Source organism: Xyrauchen texanus, chromosome 38 (assembly GCF_025860055.1).
Source record: "Xyrauchen texanus isolate HMW12.3.18 chromosome 38, RBS_HiC_50CHRs, whole genome shotgun sequence".
Classification (NCBI taxonomy): Eukaryota; Metazoa; Chordata; class Actinopteri; order Cypriniformes; family Catostomidae; genus Xyrauchen; species Xyrauchen texanus.
The window spans coordinates 1,527,208-1,548,489 of NC_068313.1; the positions used below are offsets into that span (position 1 = coordinate 1,527,208).

At 40.4% G+C, this 21,282-nt stretch overlaps 14 non-coding genes across 14 annotated transcripts; all 14 read left to right on the forward strand.

Moving 5' to 3' along the window:
• The first annotated feature begins 519 nt into the window (after positions 1 to 519).
• trnat-cgu (transfer RNA threonine (anticodon CGU)) lies at positions 520 to 593 on the forward strand. Its single transcript has one exon. It is a non-coding gene; the product is annotated as a tRNA-Thr (tRNA).
• A 519-nt stretch (positions 594 to 1,112) lies between these two features.
• On the forward strand, positions 1,113 to 1,186 carry trnat-cgu (transfer RNA threonine (anticodon CGU)). The gene has a single exon. It is a non-coding gene; the product is annotated as a tRNA-Thr (tRNA).
• Positions 1,187 to 2,391: 1,205 nt separating this feature from the next.
• Positions 2,392 to 2,465, forward strand: trnat-cgu (transfer RNA threonine (anticodon CGU)). The gene has a single exon. It is a non-coding gene; the product is annotated as a tRNA-Thr (tRNA).
• Positions 2,466 to 3,404: 939 nt separating this feature from the next.
• Positions 3,405 to 3,478, forward strand: trnat-ugu (transfer RNA threonine (anticodon UGU)). The gene has a single exon. It is a non-coding gene; the product is annotated as a tRNA-Thr (tRNA).
• Positions 3,479 to 4,342: 864 nt separating this feature from the next.
• trnat-cgu (transfer RNA threonine (anticodon CGU)) lies at positions 4,343 to 4,416 on the forward strand. Its single transcript has one exon. It is a non-coding gene; the product is annotated as a tRNA-Thr (tRNA).
• An 862-nt stretch (positions 4,417 to 5,278) lies between these two features.
• On the forward strand, positions 5,279 to 5,352 carry trnat-cgu (transfer RNA threonine (anticodon CGU)). The gene has a single exon. It is a non-coding gene; the product is annotated as a tRNA-Thr (tRNA).
• Positions 5,353 to 6,291: 939 nt separating this feature from the next.
• On the forward strand, positions 6,292 to 6,365 carry trnat-ugu (transfer RNA threonine (anticodon UGU)). Its single transcript has one exon. It is a non-coding gene; the product is annotated as a tRNA-Thr (tRNA).
• A 2,392-nt stretch (positions 6,366 to 8,757) lies between these two features.
• Positions 8,758 to 8,831, forward strand: trnat-cgu (transfer RNA threonine (anticodon CGU)). Its single transcript has one exon. It is a non-coding gene; the product is annotated as a tRNA-Thr (tRNA).
• A 1,989-nt stretch (positions 8,832 to 10,820) lies between these two features.
• On the forward strand, positions 10,821 to 10,894 carry trnat-cgu (transfer RNA threonine (anticodon CGU)). Its single transcript has one exon. It is a non-coding gene; the product is annotated as a tRNA-Thr (tRNA).
• Positions 10,895 to 11,587: 693 nt separating this feature from the next.
• On the forward strand, positions 11,588 to 11,661 carry trnat-cgu (transfer RNA threonine (anticodon CGU)). Its single transcript has one exon. It is a non-coding gene; the product is annotated as a tRNA-Thr (tRNA).
• Positions 11,662 to 14,588: 2,927 nt separating this feature from the next.
• On the forward strand, positions 14,589 to 14,662 carry trnat-cgu (transfer RNA threonine (anticodon CGU)). The gene has a single exon. It is a non-coding gene; the product is annotated as a tRNA-Thr (tRNA).
• A 750-nt stretch (positions 14,663 to 15,412) lies between these two features.
• On the forward strand, positions 15,413 to 15,486 carry trnat-ugu (transfer RNA threonine (anticodon UGU)). Its single transcript has one exon. It is a non-coding gene; the product is annotated as a tRNA-Thr (tRNA).
• Positions 15,487 to 16,121: 635 nt separating this feature from the next.
• On the forward strand, positions 16,122 to 16,195 carry trnat-ugu (transfer RNA threonine (anticodon UGU)). The gene has a single exon. It is a non-coding gene; the product is annotated as a tRNA-Thr (tRNA).
• A 1,207-nt stretch (positions 16,196 to 17,402) lies between these two features.
• Positions 17,403 to 17,476, forward strand: trnat-cgu (transfer RNA threonine (anticodon CGU)). Its single transcript has one exon. It is a non-coding gene; the product is annotated as a tRNA-Thr (tRNA).
• Positions 17,477 to 21,282: the final 3,806 nt, after the last annotated feature.

The following is a 21,282-nucleotide window of genomic DNA, read 5'->3' on the forward strand; positions in this document are numbered from 1 at the left end:
TATCTTGTGAACAAAACACCAAGCTATTGGTTAAATGGCTTAGTAGGACAATGTGCCTATCTTGTGAACAAAACACCAAACTGTAGGTTAAGAGGCATAGCAGGACAATGTGCCTGTCTTGTAAACTGGAGATCCTAGGTTCAAATTCCAGTGCTTGCAACTGTGGCTTAGCCAGTCATAACATCTGTCTTGTAAACACGAGATCCTAGGTTCAAATTCCAGTGATTGCTAATAGTCTTTTACTTCTAAGTTAGAACTTATGTAAATGCTGACTTGTATTTGTTAGCTGTTATTTGCCCCTTTTTGATTTTCAATTGCAGGATATCAATTTACAACAGCAGTTGCAACTCTGGCTTAGCCAGTCATAACATCTGTCTTGTAAACACGAGATCCTGGGTTCAAATGCCAGTGGTGCCTACCAGACTTTTGTAAACAAGTTCATACTTATGCTAATTATATGTTAATTTATTTTCTCCTTTGTGTTTTTGACTTGCACAACACCACGTAACCACAACAACTGGCGCTGTGGCTTAGCTGGTGAAAGCGCCTGTTTCGTAAACAGGAGATCCTGGGTTTAAATCCCAGCGGTACCTAACAGGCTTTGGTTGATAAGACGTAACATAGTGTGTGCTATCTTGTTTTATAGCTGACATTCATGCCTTTCAGTTATTCATTGGCAAAACGCCAATCTGTTGGTTAAGTTACTTAGCAGGACAATGTGCCTATCTTGTGAACAAAACACCAAGCTGTAGGTTAAGAGGCATAGCAGGACAATGTGCCTATCTTGTGAACAAAACACCAAGCTATTGGTTAAATGGCTTAGTAGGACAATGTGCCTATCTTGTGAACAAAACACCAAACTGTAGGTTAAGAGGCATAGCAGGACAATGTGCCTGTCTTGTAAACTGGAGATCCTAGGTTCAAATTCCAGTGCTTGCAACTGTGGCTTAGCCAGTCATAACATCTGTCTTGTAAACACGAGATCCTGGGTTCAAATGCCAGAGGAGCCTACCAGACTTTTGTAAACAAGTTCATACTTATGCTAATTATATGTTAATTTATTTTCTCCTTTGTGTTTTTGACTTGCACAACACCATTTAACAGCAACAACTGGCGTTGTGGCTTAGCTGGTAAAAGTGCCTGTTTCGTAAACAGGAGATCTTGGGTTCAAATCCCAGCGGTGCCTAACAGGCTTTGGCTGATAAGACGTAACTATAGTGTGTGTTATCTTGTTTTATAGCTGACATTTATGCCTTTCAGTTATTCATTGGCAAAACACCAATCTGTTGGTTAAGTTACTTAGCAGGACAATGTGACTATCTTGTGAACAAAACACCAAGCTGTAGGTTAAGAGGCATAGCAGGACAATGTGCCTATCTTGTGAACAAAACACCATGCTGTAGGTTAAGAGGCATAGCAGGACAATGTGACTATCTTGTTAACAAAACACCAAGCTGTAGGTTAAGAGGCATAGCAGGACAATGTGCCTATCTTGTGAACAAAACACCAAGCTGTAGGTTAAGAGGCATATCAGGACAATGTGCCTATCTTGTGAACAAAACACCAAGCTGTAGGTTAAGAGGCATATCAGGACAATGTGCCTATCTTGTGAACAAAACACCATGCTGTAGGTTAAGAGGCATAGCAGGACAATGTGACTATCTTGTGAATAAAACACCAAGCTGTAGGTTAAGAGGCATAGCAGGACAATGTGCCTGTCTTGTGAACAAAACACCAAGCTGTAGGTTAAGAGGCATAGCAGGACAATGTGCCTGTCTTGTGAACAAAACACCAAGCTGTTGGTTAAGAGGCATAGCAGAACAATGTGCCTATCTTGTGAACAAAACACCAAGAGTAGGTTAAGAGGCATAGCAGGACAACGTGTCTATCTTGTGAACAAAACACCAAGCTGTAGGTTAAGAGGCATAGCAGGACAATGTGCCTGTCTTGTGAACAAAACACCAAGCTGTTGGTTAAGAGGCATAGCAGGACAATGTGCATATCTTGTGAACAAAACACCAAGCTGTAGGTTAAGAGGCATAGCAGGACAATGTGCCTGTCTTGTAAACTGGAGATCCTAGGTTCAAATTCCAGTGATTGCTAATAGTCTTTTACTTCTAAGTTAGAACTTATGTAAATGCTGACTTGTATTTGTTAGCTGTTATTTGCCCCTTTTTGATTTTCAATTGCAGGATATCAATTTACAACAGCAGTTGCAACTCTGGCTTAGCCAGTCATAACATCTGTCTTGTAAACACGAGATCCTGGGTTCAAATGCCAGTGGTGCCTACCAGACTTTTGTAAACAAGTTCATACTTATGCTAATTATATGTTAATTTATTTTCTCCTTTGTGTTTTTGACTTGCACATCACCATGTAACAACAACAACTGGCGCTGTGGCTTAGCTGGTGAAAGCGCCTGTTTCGTAAACAGGAGATCCTGGGTTCGAATCCCAGCAGTGCCTAACAGGTTTTGGTTGATAAGACATAACCATAGTGTGTGCTATCTTGTTTTATAGCTGACATTTATGCCTTTCAGTTATTCATTGGCAAAGCGCCAATCTGTTGGTTAAGAGGCATAGCAGGAAAATGTGCCTATCTTGTGAACAAAACACAAAGCTGTAGGTTAAGAGGCATAGCAGGACAATGTGCCTGTCTTGTAAACTGGATATCCTAGGTTCAAATTCCAGTGATTGCTAATAGTCTTTTACTTCTAAGTTAGAACTTATGTAAATGCTGACTTGTATTTGTTAGCTGTTATTTGCCCCTTTTTGATTTTCAATTGCAGGATATCAATTTACAACAGCAGTTGCAACTCTGGCTTAGCCAGTCATAACATCTGTCTTGTAAACAGGCGATCCTGGGTTCAAATCCCAGTGGTGCCTAACAGGCTTTGGCTGATAAGACGTAACCATCCTAGGTTCAAATCCCAGCGGTACCTCACAGGCTTTGGCTGATAAGACATAACCATAGTGAGTGCTATCTTGCATTATAGCTGACATTTATGCCTTTTAGTTATTCATTGGCAAAACACCAATCTGTTGGTTAATTTACTTAGCAGGACAATGTGCCTATCTTGTGAACAAAACACCAAGCTGTAGGTTAAGAGGCATAGCAGGACAATGTGCCTATCTTGTGAACAAAACACCAAACTGTAGGTTAAGAGGCATAGCAGGACAATGTGCCTGTCTTGTAAACTGGAGATCCTAGGTTCAAATTCCAGTGCTTGCAACTGTGGCTTAGCCAGTCATAACATCTGTCTTGTAAACACGAGATCCTGGGTTCAAATGCCAGTGGTGCCTACCAGACTTTTGTAAACAAGTTCATACTTATGCTAATTATATGTTAATTTATTTTCTCCTTTGTGTTTTTGACTTGCACAACACCATGTAACAGCAACAACTGGCGCTGTGGCTTAGCTGGTAAAAGTGCCTGTTTTGTAAACAGGAGATCCTGGGTTCAAATCCCAGCGGTGCCTAACAGGCTTTGGCTGATAAGACGTAACTATAGTGAGTGCTATCTTGTTTTATAGCTGACATTTATGCCTTTTAGTTATTCATTGGCAAAACACCAATCTGTTGGTTAATTTACTTAGCAGGACAATGTGCCTATCTTGTGAACAAAACACCAAGCTGTAGGTTTAGAGGCATAGCAGGACAATGTGCCTATCTTGTGAACAAAACACCATGCTGTAGGTTAAGAGGCATAGCAGGACAATGTGACTATCCTGTGAACAAAACACCAAGCTGTAGGTTAAGAGGCATATCAGGACAATGTGCCTAACTTGTGAATAAAACACCAAGCTGTAGTTTAAGAGGCATATCAGGACAATGTGCCTATCTTGTGAACAAAACACCATGCTGTAGGTTAAGAGGCATAGCAGGACAATGTGACTATCTTGTGAACAAAACACCAAGCTGTAGGTTAAGAGGCATAGCAGGACAATGTGCCTATCTTGTGAACAAAACACCAAGCTGTAGGTTAAGAGGCATAGCAGGACAATGTGCCTGTCTTGTAAACTTGAGATCCTAGGTTCAAATTCCAGTGATTGCTAATAGTCTTTTACTTCTAAGTTAGAACTTATGTAAATGCTGACTTGTATTTGTTAGCTGTTATTTGTCCCTTTTTGATTTTCAATTGCAGGATATCAATTTACAACAGCAGTTTCAACTATGGCTTAGCCAGTCATAACATCTGTCTTGTAAACACGAGATCCTGGGTTCAAATGCCAGTGGTGCCTACCAGACTTTTGTAAACAAGTTCATACTTATGCTAATTATATGTTAATTTATTTTCTCCTTTGTGTTTTTGACTTGCACAACACCATGTAACAACAACAACTGGTGCTGTGGCTTAGCTGGTGAAAGCGCCTGTTTCGTAAACAGGAGATCCTGGGTTTAAATCCCAGCGGTACCTAACAGGCTTTGGTTGATAAGACGTAACATAGTGTGTGCTATCTTGTTTTATAGCTGACATTTATGCCTTTCAGTTATTCATTGGCAAAACGCCAATCTGTTGGTTAAGTTACTTAGCAGGACAATGTGCCTATCTTGTGAACAAAACACCAAGCTGCAGGTTAAAAGGCATAGCAGGACAAAGTGCCTAACTTGTGAACAAAACTCCAAGCTGTAGGTTAAGAGGCATAGCAGGAAAATGTGCCTATCTTGTGAACAAAACACCAAGCTGTAGGTTAAAAGGCATAGCAGGACAAAGTGCCTATCTTGTGAACAAAACTCCAAGCTGTTGGTTAAGAGGCATATCAGGACAATGTGCCTATCTTGTGAACAAAACACCAAGCTGTTGGTTAAGAGGCATAGCAGGACACTGTGCCTATCTTGTGAACAAAACACAAAGCTGTAGGTTAAGAGGCATAGCAGGACAATGTGCCTGTCTTGTGAACAAAACACCAAGCTGTAGGTTAAGAGGCATAGCAGGACAATGTGCCTGTCTTGTAAACTGGAGATCCTAGGTTCAAATTCCAGTGATTGCTAATAGTCTTTTACTTCTAAGTTAGAACTTATGTAAATGCTGACTTGTATTTGTTAGCTGTTTTTGTCCCTTTTTGATTTTCAATCGCAGGATATCAATTTACAACAGCAGTTTCAACTATGGCTTAGCCAGTCATAACATCTGTCTTGTAAACACGAGATCCTGGGTTCAAATGCCAGTGGTGCCTACCAGACTTATGTAAACAAGTTCATACTTATGCTAATTATATGTTAATTTATTTTCTCCTTTCTGTTTTTCACTTGCACAACACCATGTAATAACAGCCACTGGCGCTGTGGCTTAGCTGGTGAAAGCTCCTGTTTCGTAAACAGAAGTTCCTGGGTTCAAATCCCAGTGGTGCCTAACAGGCTTTGGTTGATAAGACCTAACTATAGTGTGTGCTGTCTTGTTTTATAGCTGACATTTATGCCTTTTAGTTATTCATTGGCAAAACACCAATCTGTTGGTTAAGTTACTTAGCAGGACAATGTGCCTATCTTGTGAACAAAACACCAAGCTGTAGGTTAAGAGGCATAACAGGACAATGTGCCTGTCTTGTAAACTGGATATCCTAGGTTCAAATTCCAGTGATTGCTAATAGTCTTTTACTTCTAAGTTAGAACTTATGTAAATGCTGACTTGTATTTGTTAGCTGTTATTTGCCCCTTTTTGATTTTCAATTGCAGGATATCAATTTACAACAGCAGTTGCAACTCTGGCTTAGCCAGTCATAACATCTGTCTTGTAAACAGGTGATCCTGGGTTCAAATCCCAGTGGTGCCTAACAGGCTTTGGCTGATAAGACGTAACCATCCTAGGTTCAAATCCCAGCGGTACCTCACAGGCTTTGGCTGATAAGACATAACCATAGTGAGTGCTATCTTGCATTATAGCTGACATTTATGCCTTTTAGTTATTCATTGGCAAAACACCAATCTGTTGGTTAATTTACTTAGCAGGACAATGTGCCTATCTTGTGAACAAAACACCAAGCTGTAGGTTAAGAGGCATAGCAGGACAATGTGCCTATCTTGTGAACAAAACACCAAACTGTAGGTTAAGAGGCATAGCATGACAATGTGCCTGTCTTGTAAACTGGAGATCCTAGGTTCAAATTCCAGTGCTTGCAACTGTGGCTTAGCCAGTCATAACATCTGTCTTGTAAACACGAGATCCTGGGTTCAAATGCCAGTGGTGCCTACCAGACGTTTGTAAACAAGTTCATACTTATGCTAATTATATGTTAATTTATTTTCTCCTTTGTGTTTTTGACTTGCACAACACCATGTAACAGCAACAACTGGCGCTGTGGCTTAGCTGGTAAAAGTGCCTGTTTTGTAAACAGAAGATCCTGGGTTCAAATCCCAGCGGTGCCTAACAAGCTTTGGCTGATAAGACGTAACTATAGTGAGTGCTATCTTGTTTTATAGCTGACATTTATGCCTTTTAGTTATTCATTGGCAAAACACCAATCTGTTGGTTAATTTACTTAGCAGAACAATGTGCCTATCTTGTGAACAAAACACCATGCTGTAGGTTAAGAGGCATAGCAGGACAATGTGACTATCTTGTTAACAAAACACCAAGCTGTAGGTTAAGAGGCATAGCAGGACAATGTGCCTATCTTGTGAACAAAACACCAAGCTGTAGGTTAAGAGGCATAGCAGGACAATGTGCCTATCTTGTGAACAAAACACAAAGCTGTAGGTTAAGAGGCATAGCAGGACAATGTGCCTGTCTTGTGAACAAAACACCAAGCTGTTAGTTAAGAGGCATAGCAGGACAATGTGCATATCTTGTGAACAAAACACCAAGCTGTAGGTTAAGAGGCATAGCAGGACAATGTGCCTATCTTGTAAACTGGAGATCCTAGGTTCAAATTCCAGTGATTGCTAATAGTCTTTTACTTCTAAGTTAGAACTTATGTAAATGCTGACTTTTTATTTGTTAGCTGTTTTTGTCCCTTTTTGATTTTCAATCGCAGGATATCAATTTACAACAGCAGTTTCAACTATGGCTTAGCCAGTCATAATATCTGTCTTGTGAACACGAGATCCTGGGTTCAAATCCCAGTGGTGCCTAAAAGGCTTTGGCTGATAAGACGTAACCATCCTAGGTTCAAATCCCAGCGGTACCTCACAGGCTTTGGCTGATAAGACATAACCATAGTGAGTGCTATCTTGCATTATAGCTGACATTTATGCCTTTTAGTTATTCATTGGCAAAACACCAATCTGTTGGTTAAATGGCTTAGTAGGACAATGTGCCTATCTTGTGAACAAAACACCAAGCTATTGGTTAAATGGCTTAGTAGGACAATGTGCCTATCTTGTGAACAAAACACCAAACTGTAGGTTAAGAGGCATAGCAGGACAATGTTCCTGTCTTGTAAACTGGAGATCCTAGGTTCAAATTCCAGTGATTGCTAATAGTCTTTTACTTCTAAGTTAGAACTTATGTAAATGCTGACTTGTATTTGTTAGCTGTTATTTGCCCCTTTTTGATTTTCAATTGCAGGATATCAATTTACAACAGCAGTTGCAACTCTGGCTTAGCCAGTCATAACATCTGTCTTGTAAACACGAGATCCTGGGTTCAAATGTCAGTGGTGCCTACCAGACTTTTGTAAACAAGTTCATACTTATGCTAATTATATGTTAATTTATTTTCTCCTTTGTGTTTTTGACTTGCACATCACCATGTGACAACAACAACTGGTGCTGTGGCTTAGCTGGTGAAAGTGCCTGTTTCATAAACAGGAGATCGTTGGTTCAAATCCCAGCAGTGCCTAACAGGCTTTGGTTGATAAGACATAACCATAGTGTGTGCTATCTTGTTTTATAGCTGACATTTATGCCTTTCAGTTATTCATTGGCAAAGCGCCAATCTGTTGGTTAAGAGGCATAGCAGGAAAATGTGCCTATCTTGTGAACAAAACACCAGAGCTGTAGGTTAAGAGGCATAGCAGGACAATGTGCCTGTCTTGTGAACAAAACACCAAGCTGTTGGTTAAGAGGCATAGCAGGACAATGTGCATATCTTGTGAACAAAACACCAAGCTGTAGGTTAAGAGGCATAGCAGGACAATGTGCCTATCTTGTGAACAAAACACCAAGCTGTAGGTTAAGAGGCATATCAGGACAATGTGCCTATCTTGTGAACAAAACACCATGCTGTAGGTTAAGAGGCATAGCAGGACAATGTGCCTATCTTGTGAACAAAACACCAAGAGTAGGTTAAGAGGCATAGCAGGACAACGTGTCTATCTTGTGAACAAAACACCAAGCTGTTGGTTAACAGGCATAGCAGGACAATGTGACTATCTTGTGAACAAAACACCAAGCTGTAGGTTAAGAGAAATAGCTGGACAATGTGCCTATCTTGTGAACAAAACACCAAGCTGTTGGTTAAGAGGCATAGCAGGACAATGTGCCTGTCTTGTAAACTACAGATCCTAGGTTCAAATTCCAGTGATTGCTAATAGTCTTTTACTTCTAAGTTAGAACTTATGTAAATGCTGACTTTTTATTTGTTAGCTGTTTTTGTCCCTTTTTGATTTTCAATCGCAGGATATCAATTTACAACAGCAGTTTCAACTATGGCTTAGCCAGTCATAACATCTGTCTTGTAAACACGAGATCCTGGGTTCAAATGCCAGTGGTGCCTACCAGACTTTTGTAAACAAGTTCATACTTATGCTAATTACATGTTAATTTATTTTCTCCTTTGTGTTTTTGACTTGCACAACACCATGTAACAACAACAACTGGTGCTGTGGCTTAGCTGGTGAAAGCGCCTGTTTCGTAAACAGGAGATCCTGGGTTTAAATCCCAGCGGTACCTAACAGGCTTTGGTTGATAAGACGTAACATAGTGTGTGCTATCTTGTTTTATAGCTGACATTTATGCCTTTCAGTTATTCATTGGCAAAACGCCAATCTGTTGGTTAAGTTACTTAGCAGGACAATGTGCCTATCTTGTGAACAAAACACCAAGCTGTAGGTTAAAAGGCATAGCAGGACAAAGTGCCTATCTTGTGAACAAAACACCAAGCTGTAGGTTAAGAGGCATAGCAGGAAAATGTGCCTATCTTGTGAACAAAACACCAAGCTGTAGGTTAAAAGGCATAGCAGGACAAAGTGCCTAACTTGTGAACAAAACTCCAAGCTGTAGGTTAAGAGGCATAGCAGGAAAATGTGCCTATCTTGTGAACAAAACACCAAACTGTAGGTTAAAAGGCATAGCAGGACAAAGTGCCTATCTTGTGAACAAAACACCAAGAGTAGGTTAAGAGGCATAGCAGGACAACGTGTCTATCTTGTGAACAAAACACCAAGCTGTTGGTTAACAGGCATAGCAGGACAATGTGACTATCTTGTGAACAAAACACCAAGCTGTAGGTTAAGAGAAATAGCTGGACAATGTGCCTATCTTGTGAACAAAACACCAAGCTGTTGGTTAAGAGTCATAGCAGGACAATGTGCCTGTCTTGTAAACTACAGATCCTAGGTTCAAATTCCAGTGATTGCTAATAGTCTTTTACTTCTAAGTTAGAACTTATGTAAATGCTGACTTTTTATTTGTTAGCTGTTTTTGTCCCTTTTTGATTTTCAATCGCAGGATATCAATTTACAACAGCAGTTTCAACTATGGCTTAGCCAGTCATAACATCTGTCTTGTAAACACGAGATCCTGGGTTCAAATGCCAGTGGTGCCTACCAGACTTTTGTAAACAAGTTCATACTTATGCTAATTACATGTTAATTTATTTTCTCCTTTGTGTTTTTGACTTGCACAACACCATGTAACAACAACAACTGGTGCTGTGGCTTAGCTGGTGAAAGCGCCTGTTTCAGTAAACAGGAGATCCTGGGTTTAAATCCCAGCGGTACCTAACAGGCTTTGGTTGATAAGACGTAACTATAGTGTGTGCTGTCTTGTTTTATAGCTGACATTTATGCCTTTTAGTTATTCATTGGCAAAACACCAATCTGTTGGTTAAGTTACTTAGCAGGACAATGTGCCTATCTTGTGAACAAAACACCAAGCTGTAGGTTAAGAGGCATAACAGGACAATGTGCCTGTCTTGTAAACTGGATATCCTAGGTTCAAATTCCAGTGATTGCTAATAGTCTTTTACTTCTAATTTAGAACTTATGTAAATGCTGACTTGTATTTGTTAGCTGTTATTTGCCCCTTTTGATTTTCAATTGCAGGATATCAATTTACAACAGCAGTTGCAACTCTGGCTTAGCCAGTCATAACATCTGTCTTGTAAACAGGCGATCCTGGGTTCAAATCCCAGTGATGCCTAACAGGCTTTGGCTGATAAGACGTAACCATCCTAGGTTCAAATCCCAGCGGTACCTCACAGGCTTTGGCTGATAAGACATAACCATAGTGAGTGCTATCTTGCATTATAGCTGACATTTATGCCTTTTAGTTATTCATTGGCAAAACACCAATCTGTTGGTTAATTTACTTAGCAGGACAATGTGCCTATCTTGTGAACAAAACACCAAGCTGTAGGTTAAGAGGCATAGCAGGACAATGTGCCTATCTTGTGAACAAAACACCAAACTGTAGGTTAAGAGGCATAGCATGACAATGTGCCTGTCTTGTAAACTGGAGATCCTAGGTTCAAATTCCAGTGCTTGCAACTGTGGCTTAGACAGTCATAACATCTGTCTTGTAAACACGAGATCCTGGGTTCAAATGCCAGTGGTGCCTACCAGACGTTTGTAAACAAGTTCATACTTATGCTAATTATATGTTAATTTATTTTCTCCTTTGTGTTTTTGACTTGCACAACACCATGTAACAGCAACAACTGGCGCTGTGGCTTAGCTGGTAAAAGTGCCTGTTTCGTAAACAGAAGATCCTGGGTTCAAATCCCAGCGGTGCCTAACAAGCTTTGGCTGATAAGACGTAACTATAGTGAGTGCTATCTTGTTTTATAGCTGACATTTATGCCTTTTAGTTATTCATTGGCAAAACACCAATCTGTTGGTTAATTTACTTAGCAGGACAATGTGCCTATCTTGTGAACAAAACACCATGCTGTAGGTTAAGAGGCATAGCAGGACAATGTGACTATCCTGTGAACAAAACACCAAGCTGTAGGTTAAGAGGCATATCAGGACAATGTGCCTAACTTGTGAACAAAACACCAAGCTGTAGGTTAAGAGGCATATCAGGACAATGTGCCTATCTTGTGAACAAAACACCATGCTGTAGGTTAAGAGGCATAGCAGGACAATGTGCCTGTCTTGTAAACTAGAGATCCTAGGTTCAAATTCCAGTGATTGCTAATAGTCTTTTACTTCTAAGTTAGAACTTATGTAAATGCTGACTTGTATTTGTTAGCTGTTATTTGCCCCCTTTTGATTTTCAATTGCAGGATATCAATTTACAACAGCAGTTGCAACTGTGGCTTAGCCAGTCATAACATCTATCTTGTAAACACGAGATCCTGGGTTCAAATGCCAGTGGTGCCTACCAGACTTTTGTAAACAAGTTCATACTTATGCTAATTATATGTTAATTTATTTTCTCCTTTGTGTTTTTGACTTGCACAACACCATGTAACAGCAACAACTGGCGCTGTGGCTTAGCTGGTAAAAGTGCCTGTTTCGTAAACAGAAGATCCTGGGTTCAAATCCCAGCGGTGCCTAACAGGCTTTGGCTGATAAGACGTAACTATAGTGAGTGCTATCTTGTTTTATAGCTGACATTTATGCCTTTTAGTTATTCATTGGCAAAACACCAATCTGTTGGTTAATTTACTTAGCAGGACAATGTGCCTATCTTGTGAACAAAACACCATGCTGTAGGTTAAGAGGCATAGCAGGACAATGTGACTATCCTGTGAACAAAACACCAAGCTGTAGGTTAAGAGGCATATCAGGACAATGTGCCTAACTTGTGAACAAAACACCAAGCTGTAGGTTAAGAGGCATATCAGGACAATGTGCCTATCTTGTGAACAAAACACCATGCTGTAGGTTAAGAGGCATAGCAGGACAATGTGCCTATCTTGTGAACAAAACACCAAGAGTAGGTTAAGAGGCATAGCAGGACAACGTGTCTATCTTGTGAACAAAACACCAAGCTGTTGGTTAAGAGGCATAGCAGGACAATGTGACTATCTTGTGAACAAAACACCAAGCTGTAGGTTAAGAGAAATAGCTGGACAATGTGCCTATCTTGTGAACAAAACACCAAGCTGTTGGTTAAGAGGCATATCAGGACAATGTGCCTATCTTGTGAACAAAACACCAAGAGTAGGTTAAGAGGCATAGCAGGACAACGTGTCTATCTTGTGAACAAAACACCAAGCTGTTGGTTAAGAGGCATAGCAGGACAATGTGACTATCTTGTGAACAAAACACCATGCTGTAGGTTAAGAGGCATAGCAGGACAATGTGCCTATCTTGTGAACAAAACACCATGCTGTAGGTTAAGAGGCATAGCAGGACAATGTGCCTATCTTGTGAACAAAACACCAAGAGTAGGTTAAGAGGCATAGCAGGACAACGTGTCTATCTTGTGAACAAAACACCAAGCTGTTGGTTAAGAGGCATAGCAGGACAATGTGACTATCTTGTGAACAAAACACCAAGCTGTAGGTTAAGAGAAATAGCTGGACAATGTGCCTATCTTGTGAACAAAACACCAAGCTGTTGGTTAAGAGGCATAGCAGGACAATGTGCCTGTCTTGTAAACTAGAGATCCTAGGTTCAAATTCCAGTGATTGCTATTAGTCTTTTACTTCTAAGTTAGAACTTCTGTAAATGCTGACTTGTATTTGTTAGCTGTTATTTGCCCCCTTTTCATTTTCAATTGCAGGATATCAATTTACAACAGCAGTTGCAACTGTGGCTTAGCCAGTCATAACATCTATCTTGTAAACACGAGATCCTGGGTTCAAATGCCAGTGGTGCCTACCAGACTTTTGTAAACAAGTTCATACTTATGTTAATGCTATGGTAATTTATTTTCTCCTTTGTGTTTTTGACTTGCACAACACCATGTAACAACAACAACCGGAACTGTGGATTAGCTGGTCAAAGTGCCTGTTTTGTAAACAGGAGATCCTGGGTTCAAGTCCCAGCGGTGCCTAACAGGCTTTGGCTTATAAGACGTAACTATAGTGAGTGCTATCTTGTTTTATAGCTGACATTTATGCCTTTTAGTTATTCATTGGCAAAACACCAATCTGTTGGTTAATTTACTTAGCAGGACAATGTGCCTATCTTGTGAACAAAACACCATGCTGTAGGTTAAGAGGCATAGCAGGACAATGTGCCTATCTTGTGAACAAAACACCAAGCTGTAGGTTAAGAGGCATATCAGGACAATGTGCCTAACTTGTGAACAAAACACCAAGCTGTAGGTTAAGAGGCATATCAGGACAATGTGCCTATCTTGTGAACAAAACACCATGCTGTAGGTTAAGAGGCATAGCAGGACAATGTGCCTATCTTGTGAACAAAACACCAAGAGTAGGTTAAGAGGCATAGCAGGACAACGTGTCTATCTTGTGAACAAAACACCAAGCTGTTGGTTAAGAGGCATAGCAGGACAATGTGACTATCTTGTGAACAAAACACCAAGCTGTAGGTTAAGAGAAATAGCTGGACAATGTGCCTATCTTGTGAACAAAACACCAAGCTGTTGGTTAAGAGGCATATCAGGACAATGTGCCTATCTTGTGAACAAAACACCAAGAGTAGGTTAAGAGGCATAGCAGGACAACGTGTCTATCTTGTGAACAAAACACCAAGCTGTTGGTTAAGAGGCATAGCAGGACAATGTGCCTATCTTGTGAACAAAACACCAGCTGTAGGTTAAGAGGCATAGCAGGACAATGTGACTATCTTGAACAAACACCAAGCTGTAGGTTAAGAGGCATACAGGACAATGTGCCTAACTTGAACAAACACCAAGCTGTAGGTTAAGAGGCATAGCAGGACAATGTGCCTATCTTGTGAACAAAACACCATGCTGTAGGTTAAGAGGCATAGCAGGACAATGTGCCTATCTTGTGAACAAAACACCAAGAGTAGGTTAAGAGGCATAGCAGGACAACGTGTCTATCTTGTGAACAAAACACCAAGCTGTTGGTTAAGAGGCATAGCAGGACAATGTGACTATCTTGTGAACAAAACACCAAGCTGTAGGTTAAGAGAAATAGCTGGACAATGTGCCTATCTTGTGAACAAAACACCAAGCTATTGGTTAAGTGGCTTCGCAGGACAATGTACCTGACTTGTAAACTGGAGATCCTAGGTTCAAATTCCAATATTTGCTAAAAGATTTTATTTCTAAGTGAGAAGTTATGTAAAATCTGACTTGTATTTGTTAGCTGTTATTTGCCCCTTTTTGATTTTCAATTGCACGAAATCAATTTACAACAGCAGTTGGCATTGTGGCTTATCCAGTCATAACATCTGTCTTGTAAACACGAGATCCTGGGTTCAAATGCCAGTGGTGCCTACCATACTTTTGTAAACAAGTTCATACTTATGCTAATTATATGTTAATTTATTTTCTCCTTTGTGTTTTTGACTTGCACAACACCATGTAACAGCAACAACTGGTGCTGTGGCTTAGCTGGTCAAAGTGCCTGTTTCGTAAACAGGAGATCCTGGGTTCAAATCCCAGCGGTGCCTAACAGGCTTTGGCTGATAAGACGTAACTATAGTGAGTGCTATCTTGTTTTATAGCTGACATTTATGCCTTTTAGTTATTCATTGGCAAAACACCAATCTGTTGGTTAATTTACTTAGCAGGACAATGTGCCTATCTTGTGAACAAAACACCATGCTGTAGGTTAAGAGGCATAGCAGGACAATGTGCCTATCTTGTGAACAAAACACCAAGCTGTAGGTTAAGAGGCATAGCAGGACAATGTGCCTATCTTGTGAACAAAACACAAAGCTGTAGGTTAAGAGGCATAGCAGGACAATGTGCCTGTCTTGTGAACAAAACACCAAGCTGTTGGTTAAGAGGCATAGCAGGACAATGTGCATATCTTGTGAACAAAACACCAAGCTGTAGGTTAAGAGGCATAGCAGGACAATGTGCCTATCTTGTAAACTGGAGATCCTAGGTTCAAATTCCAGTGATTGCTAATAGTCTTTTACTTCTAAGTTAGAACTTATGTAAATGCTGACTTTTTATTTGTTAGCTGTTTTTGTCCCTTTTTGATTTTCAATCGCAGGATATCAATTTACAACAGCAGTTTCAACTATGGCTTAGCCAGTCATAACATCTGTCTTGTGAACACGAGATCCTGGGTTCAAATGCCAGTGGTGCCTACCAGACTTATGTAAACAAGTTCATACTTATGCTAATTATATGTTAATTTATTTTCTCCTTTGTGTTTTTCACTTGCACAACACCATATAAAAACAACAACTGGCGCTGTGGCTTAGCTGGTGAAAGCGCCTGTTTTGTAAACAGGAGATCCTGGGTTCAAATCCCAGCGGTGCCTAAAAGGCTTTGGCTGATAAGATGTAACCATCCTAGGTTCAAATCCCAGCGGTACCTCACAGGCTTTGGCTGATAAGACATAACCATAGTGAGTGCTATCTTGCATTATAGCTGACATTTATGCCTTTTAGTTATTCATTGGCAAAACACCAATCTGTTGGTTAAATGGCTTAGTAGGACAATGTGCCTATCTTGTGAACAAAACACCAAGCTATTGGTTAAATGGCTTAGTAGGACAATGTGCCTATCTTGTGAACAAAACACCAAACTGTAGGTTAAGAGGCATAGCAGGACAATGTTCCTGTCTTGTAAACTGGAGATCCTAGGTTCAAATTCCAGTGATTGCTAATAGTCTTTTACTTCTAAGTTAGAACTTATGTAAATGCTGACTTGTATTTGTTAGCTGTTATTTGCCCCTTTTTGATTTTCAATTGCAGGATATCAATTTACAACAGCAGTTGCAACTCTGGCTTAGCCAGTCATAACATCTGTCTTGTAAACACGAGATCCTGGGTTCAAATGCCAGTGGTGCCTACCAGACTTTTGTAAACAAGTTCATACTTATGCTAATTATATGTTAATTTATTTTCTCCTTTGTGTTTTTGACTTGCACATCACCATGTAATAACAACAACTGGCGCTGTGGCTTAGCTGGTGAAAGCGCCTGTTTTGTAAACAGGAGATCCTGGGTTCAAATCCCAGCGGTGCCTAACAGGCTTTGGTTGATAAGACGTAACCATAGTGTGTGCTATCTTGTTTTATAGCTGACATTTATGCCTTTCAGTTATTCATTGGCAAAACGCCAATCTGTTGGTTAAGTTAGGTATAGCAGGAAAATGTGCCTATCTTGTGAACAAAACACAAAGCTGTAGGTTAAGAGGCATAGCAGGACAATGTGCCTGTCTTGTGAACAAAACACCAAGCTGTTGGTTAAGAGGCATAGCAGGACAATGTGCATATCTTGTGAACAAAACACCAAGCTGTAGGTTAAGAGGCATAGCAGGACAATGTGCCTGTCTTGTGAACAAAACACCAAGCTGTTGGTTAAGAGGCATAGCAGGACAATGTGCATATCTTGTGAACAAAACACCATGCTGTAGGTTAAGAGGCATAGCAGGACAATGTGCCTGTCTTGTGAACAAAACACCAAGCTGTTGGTTAAGAGGCATAGCAGGACAATGTGCATATCTTGTGAACAAAACACCAAGCTGTAGGTTAAGAGGCATAGCAGGACAATGTGCCTATCTTGTGAACAAAACACCAAGCTGTAGGTTAAGAGGCATATCAGGACAATGTGCCTATCTTGTGAACAAAACACCATGCTGTAGGTTAAGAGGCATAGCAGGACAATGTGCCTATCTTGTGAACAAAACACCAAGAGTAGGTTAAGAGGCATAGCAGGACAACGTGTCTATCTTGTGAACAAAACACCAAGCTGTTGGTTAACAGGCATAGCAGGACAATGTGACTATCTTGTGAACAAAACACCATGCTGTAGGTTAAGAGAAATAGCTGGACAATGTGCCTATCTTGTGAACAAAACACCAAGCTGTTGGTTAAGAGGCATAGCAGGACAATGTGCCTGTCTTGTAAACTACAGATCCTAGGTTCAAATTCCAGTGATTGCTAATAGTCTTTTACTTCTAAGTTAGAACTTATGTAAATGCTGACTTTTTATTTGTTAGCTGTTTTTGTCCCTTTTTGATTTTCAATCGCAGGATATCAATTTACAACAGCAGTTTCAAGTATGGCTTAGCCAGTCATAACATCTGTCTTGTAAACACGAGATCCTGGGTTCAAATGCCAGTGGTGCCTACCAGACTTTTGTAAACAAGTTCATACTTATGCTAATTACATGTTAATTTATTTTCTCCTTTGTGTTTTTGACTTGCACAACACCATGTAACAACAACAACTGGTGCTGTGGCTTAGCTGGTGAAAGTGCCTGTTTCGTAAACAGGAGATCCTGGGTTTAAATCCCAGCGGTACCTAACAGGCTTTGGTTGATAAGACGTAACTATAGTGTGTGCTGTCTTGTTTTATAGCTGACATTTATGCCTTTTAGTTATTCATTGGCAAAACACCAATCTGTTGGTTAAGTTACTTAGCAGGACAATGTGCCTATCTTGTGAACAAAACACCAAGCTGTAGGTTAAGAGGCATAACAGGACAATGTGCCTGTCTTGTAAACTGGATATCCTAGGTTCAAATTCCAGTGATTGCTAATAGTCTTTTACTTCTAATTTAGAACTTATGTAAATGCTGACTTGTATTTGTTAGCTGTTATTTGCCCCTTTTTGATTTTCAATTGCAGGATATCAATTTACAACAGCAGTTGCAACTCTGGCTTAGCCAGTCATAACATCTGTCTTGTAAACAGGCGATCCTGGGTTCAAATCCCAGTGATGCCTAACAGGCTTTGGCTGATAAGACGTAACCATCCTAGGTTCAAATCCCAGCGGTACCTCACAGGCTTTGGCTGATTAAGACATAACCATAGTGAGTGCTATCTTGCATTATAGCTGACATTTATGCCTTTTAGTTATTCATTGGCAAAACACCAATCTGTTGGTTAATTTACTTAGCAGGACAATGTGCCTATCTTGTGAACAAAACACCAAGCTGTAGGTTAAGAGGCATAGCAGGACAATGTGCCTATCTTGTGAACAAAACACCAAACTGTAGGTTAAGAGGCATAGCATGACAATGTGCCTGTCTTGTAAACTGGAGATCCTAGGTTCAAATTCCAGTGCTTGCAACTGTGGCTTAGCCAGTCATAACATCTGTCTTGTAAACACGAGATCCTGGGTTCAAATGCCAGTGGTGCCTACCAGACGTTTGTAAACAAGTTCATACTTATGCTAATTATATGTTAATTTATTTTCTCCTTTGTGTTTTTGACTTGCACAACACCATGTAACAGCAACAACTGGCGCTGTGGCTTAGCTGGTAAAAGTGTCTGTTTCAGTAAACAGAAGATCTTGGGTTCAAATCCCAGTGGTGCCTAACAAGCTTTGGCTGATAAGACGTAACTATAGTGAGTGCTATCTTGTTTTATAGCTGACATTTATGCCTTTTAGTTATTCATTGGCAAAACACCAATCTGTTGGTTAATTTACTTAGCAGGACAATGTGCCTATCTTGTGAACAAAACACCATGCTGTAGGTTAAGAGGCATAGCAGGACAATGTGACTATCCTGTGAACAAAACACCAAGCTGTAGGTTAAGAGGCATATCAGGACAATGTGCCTAACTTGTGAACAAAACACCAAGCTGTAGGTTAAGAGGCATATCAGGACAATGTGCCTATCTTGTGAACAAAACACCATGCTGTAGGTTAAGAGGCATAGCAGGACAATGTGCCTATCTTGTGAACAAAACACCAAGAGTAGGTTAAGAGGCATAGCAGGACAACGTGTCTATCTTGTGAACAAAACACCAAGCTGTTGGTTAAGAGGCATAGCAGGACAATGTGACTATCTTGTGAACAAAACACCAAGCTGTAGGTTAAGAGAAATAGCTGGACAATGTGCCTATCTTGTGAACAAAACACCAAGCTGTTGGTTAAGAGGCATATCAGGACAATGTGCCTATCTTGTGAACAAAACACCAAGAGTAGGTTAAGAGGCATAGCAGGACAACGTGTCTATCTTGTGAACAAAACACCAAGCTGTTGGTTAAGAGGCATAGCAGGACAATGTGACTATCTTGTGAACAAAACACCATGCTGTAGGTTAAAAGGCATAGCAGGACAATGTGCCTATCTTGTGAACAAAACACCATGCTGTAGGTTAAGAGGCATAGCAGGACAATGTGCCTATCTTGTGATCAAAACACCAAGAGTAGGTTAAGAGGCATAGCAGGACAACGTGTCTATCTTGTGAACAAAACACCAAGCTGTTGGTTAAGAGGCATAGCAGGACAATGTGCCTGTCTTGTGAACAAAACACCATGCTGTAGGTTAAGAGGCATAGCAGGACAATGTGACTATCCTGTGAACAAAACACCAAGCTGTAGGTTAAGAGGCATATCAGGACAATGTGCCTAACTTGTGAACAAAACACCAAGCTGTAGGTTAAGAGGCATATCAGGACAATGTGCCTATCTTGTGAACAAAACACCATGCTGTAGGTTAAGAGGCATAGCAGGACAATGTGCCTATCTTGTGAACAAAACACCAAGAGTAGGTTAAGAGGCATAGCAGGACAACGTGTCTATCTTGTGAACAAAACACCAAGCTGTTGGTTAAGAGGCATAGCAGGACAATGTGACTATCTTGTGAACAAAACACCAAGCTGTAGGTTAAGAGAAATAGCTGGACAATGTGCCTATCTTGTGAACAAAACACCAAGCTGTTGGTTAAGAGGCATATCAGGACAATGTGCCTATCTTGTGAACAAAACACCAAGAGTAGGTTAAGAGGCATAGCAGGACAACGTGTCTATCTTGTGAACAAAACACCAAGCTGTTGGTTAAAAGGCATAGCAGGACAATGTGACTATCTTGTGAACAAAACACCATGCTGTAGGTTAAGAGGCATAGCAGGACAATGTGCCTATCTTGTGAACAAAACACCATGCTGTAGGTTAAGAGGCATAGCAGGACAATGTGCCTATCTTGTGAACAAAACACCAAGAGTAGGTTAAGAGGCATAGCAGGACAACGTGTCTATCTTGTGAACAAAACACCAAGCTGTTGGTTAAGAGGCATAGCAGGACAATGTGACTATCTTGTGAACAAAACACCAAGCTGTAGGTTAAGAGAAATAGCTGGACAATGTGCCTATCTTGTGAACAAAACACCAAGCTGTTGGTTAAGAGGCATAGCAGGACAATGTGCCTGTCTTGTAAACTAGAGATCCTAGGTTCAAATTCCAGTGATTGCTATTAGTCTTTTACTTCTAAGTTAGAACTTCTGTAAATGCTGACTTGTATTTGTTAGCTGTTATTTGCCCCCTTTTCATTTTCAATTGCAGGATATCAATTTACAACAGCAGTTGCAACTGTGGCTTAGCCAGTCATAACATCTATCTTGTAAACACGAGATCCTGGGTTCATATGCCAGTGGTGCCTACCAGACTTTTGTAAACAAGTTCATACTTATGTTAATGCTATGGTAATTTATTTTCTCCTTTGTGTTTTTGACTTGCACAACACCATGTAACAACAACAACCGGAACTGTGGATTAGCTGGTCAAAGTGCCTGTTTTGTAAACAGGAGATCCTGGGTTCAAGTCCCAGCGGTGCCTAACAGGCTTTGGCTTATAAGACGTAACTATAGTGAGTGCTATCTTGTTTTATAGCTGACATTTATGCCTTTTAGTTATTCATTGGCAAAACACCAATCTGTTGGTTAATTTACTTAGCAGGACAATGTGCCTATCTTGTGAACAAAACACCATGCTGTAGGTTAAGAGGCATAGCAGGACAATGTGCCTATCTTGTGAACAAAACACCAAGCTGTAGGTTAAGAGGCATAGCAGGACAATGTGCCTATCTTGTGAACAAAACACAAAGCTGTAGGTTAAGAGGCATAGCAGGACAATGTGCCTGTCTTGTGAACAAAACACCAAGCTGTTGGTTAAGAGGCATAGCAGGACAATGTGCATATCTTGTGAACAAAACACCAAGCTGTAGGTTAAGAGGCATAGCAGGACAATGTGCCTATCTTGTAAACTGGAGATCCTAGGTTCAAATTCCAGTGATTGCTAATAGTCTTTTACTTCTAAGTTAGAACTTATGTAAATGCTGACTTTTTATTTGTTAGCTGTTTTTGTCCCTTTTTGATTTTCAATCG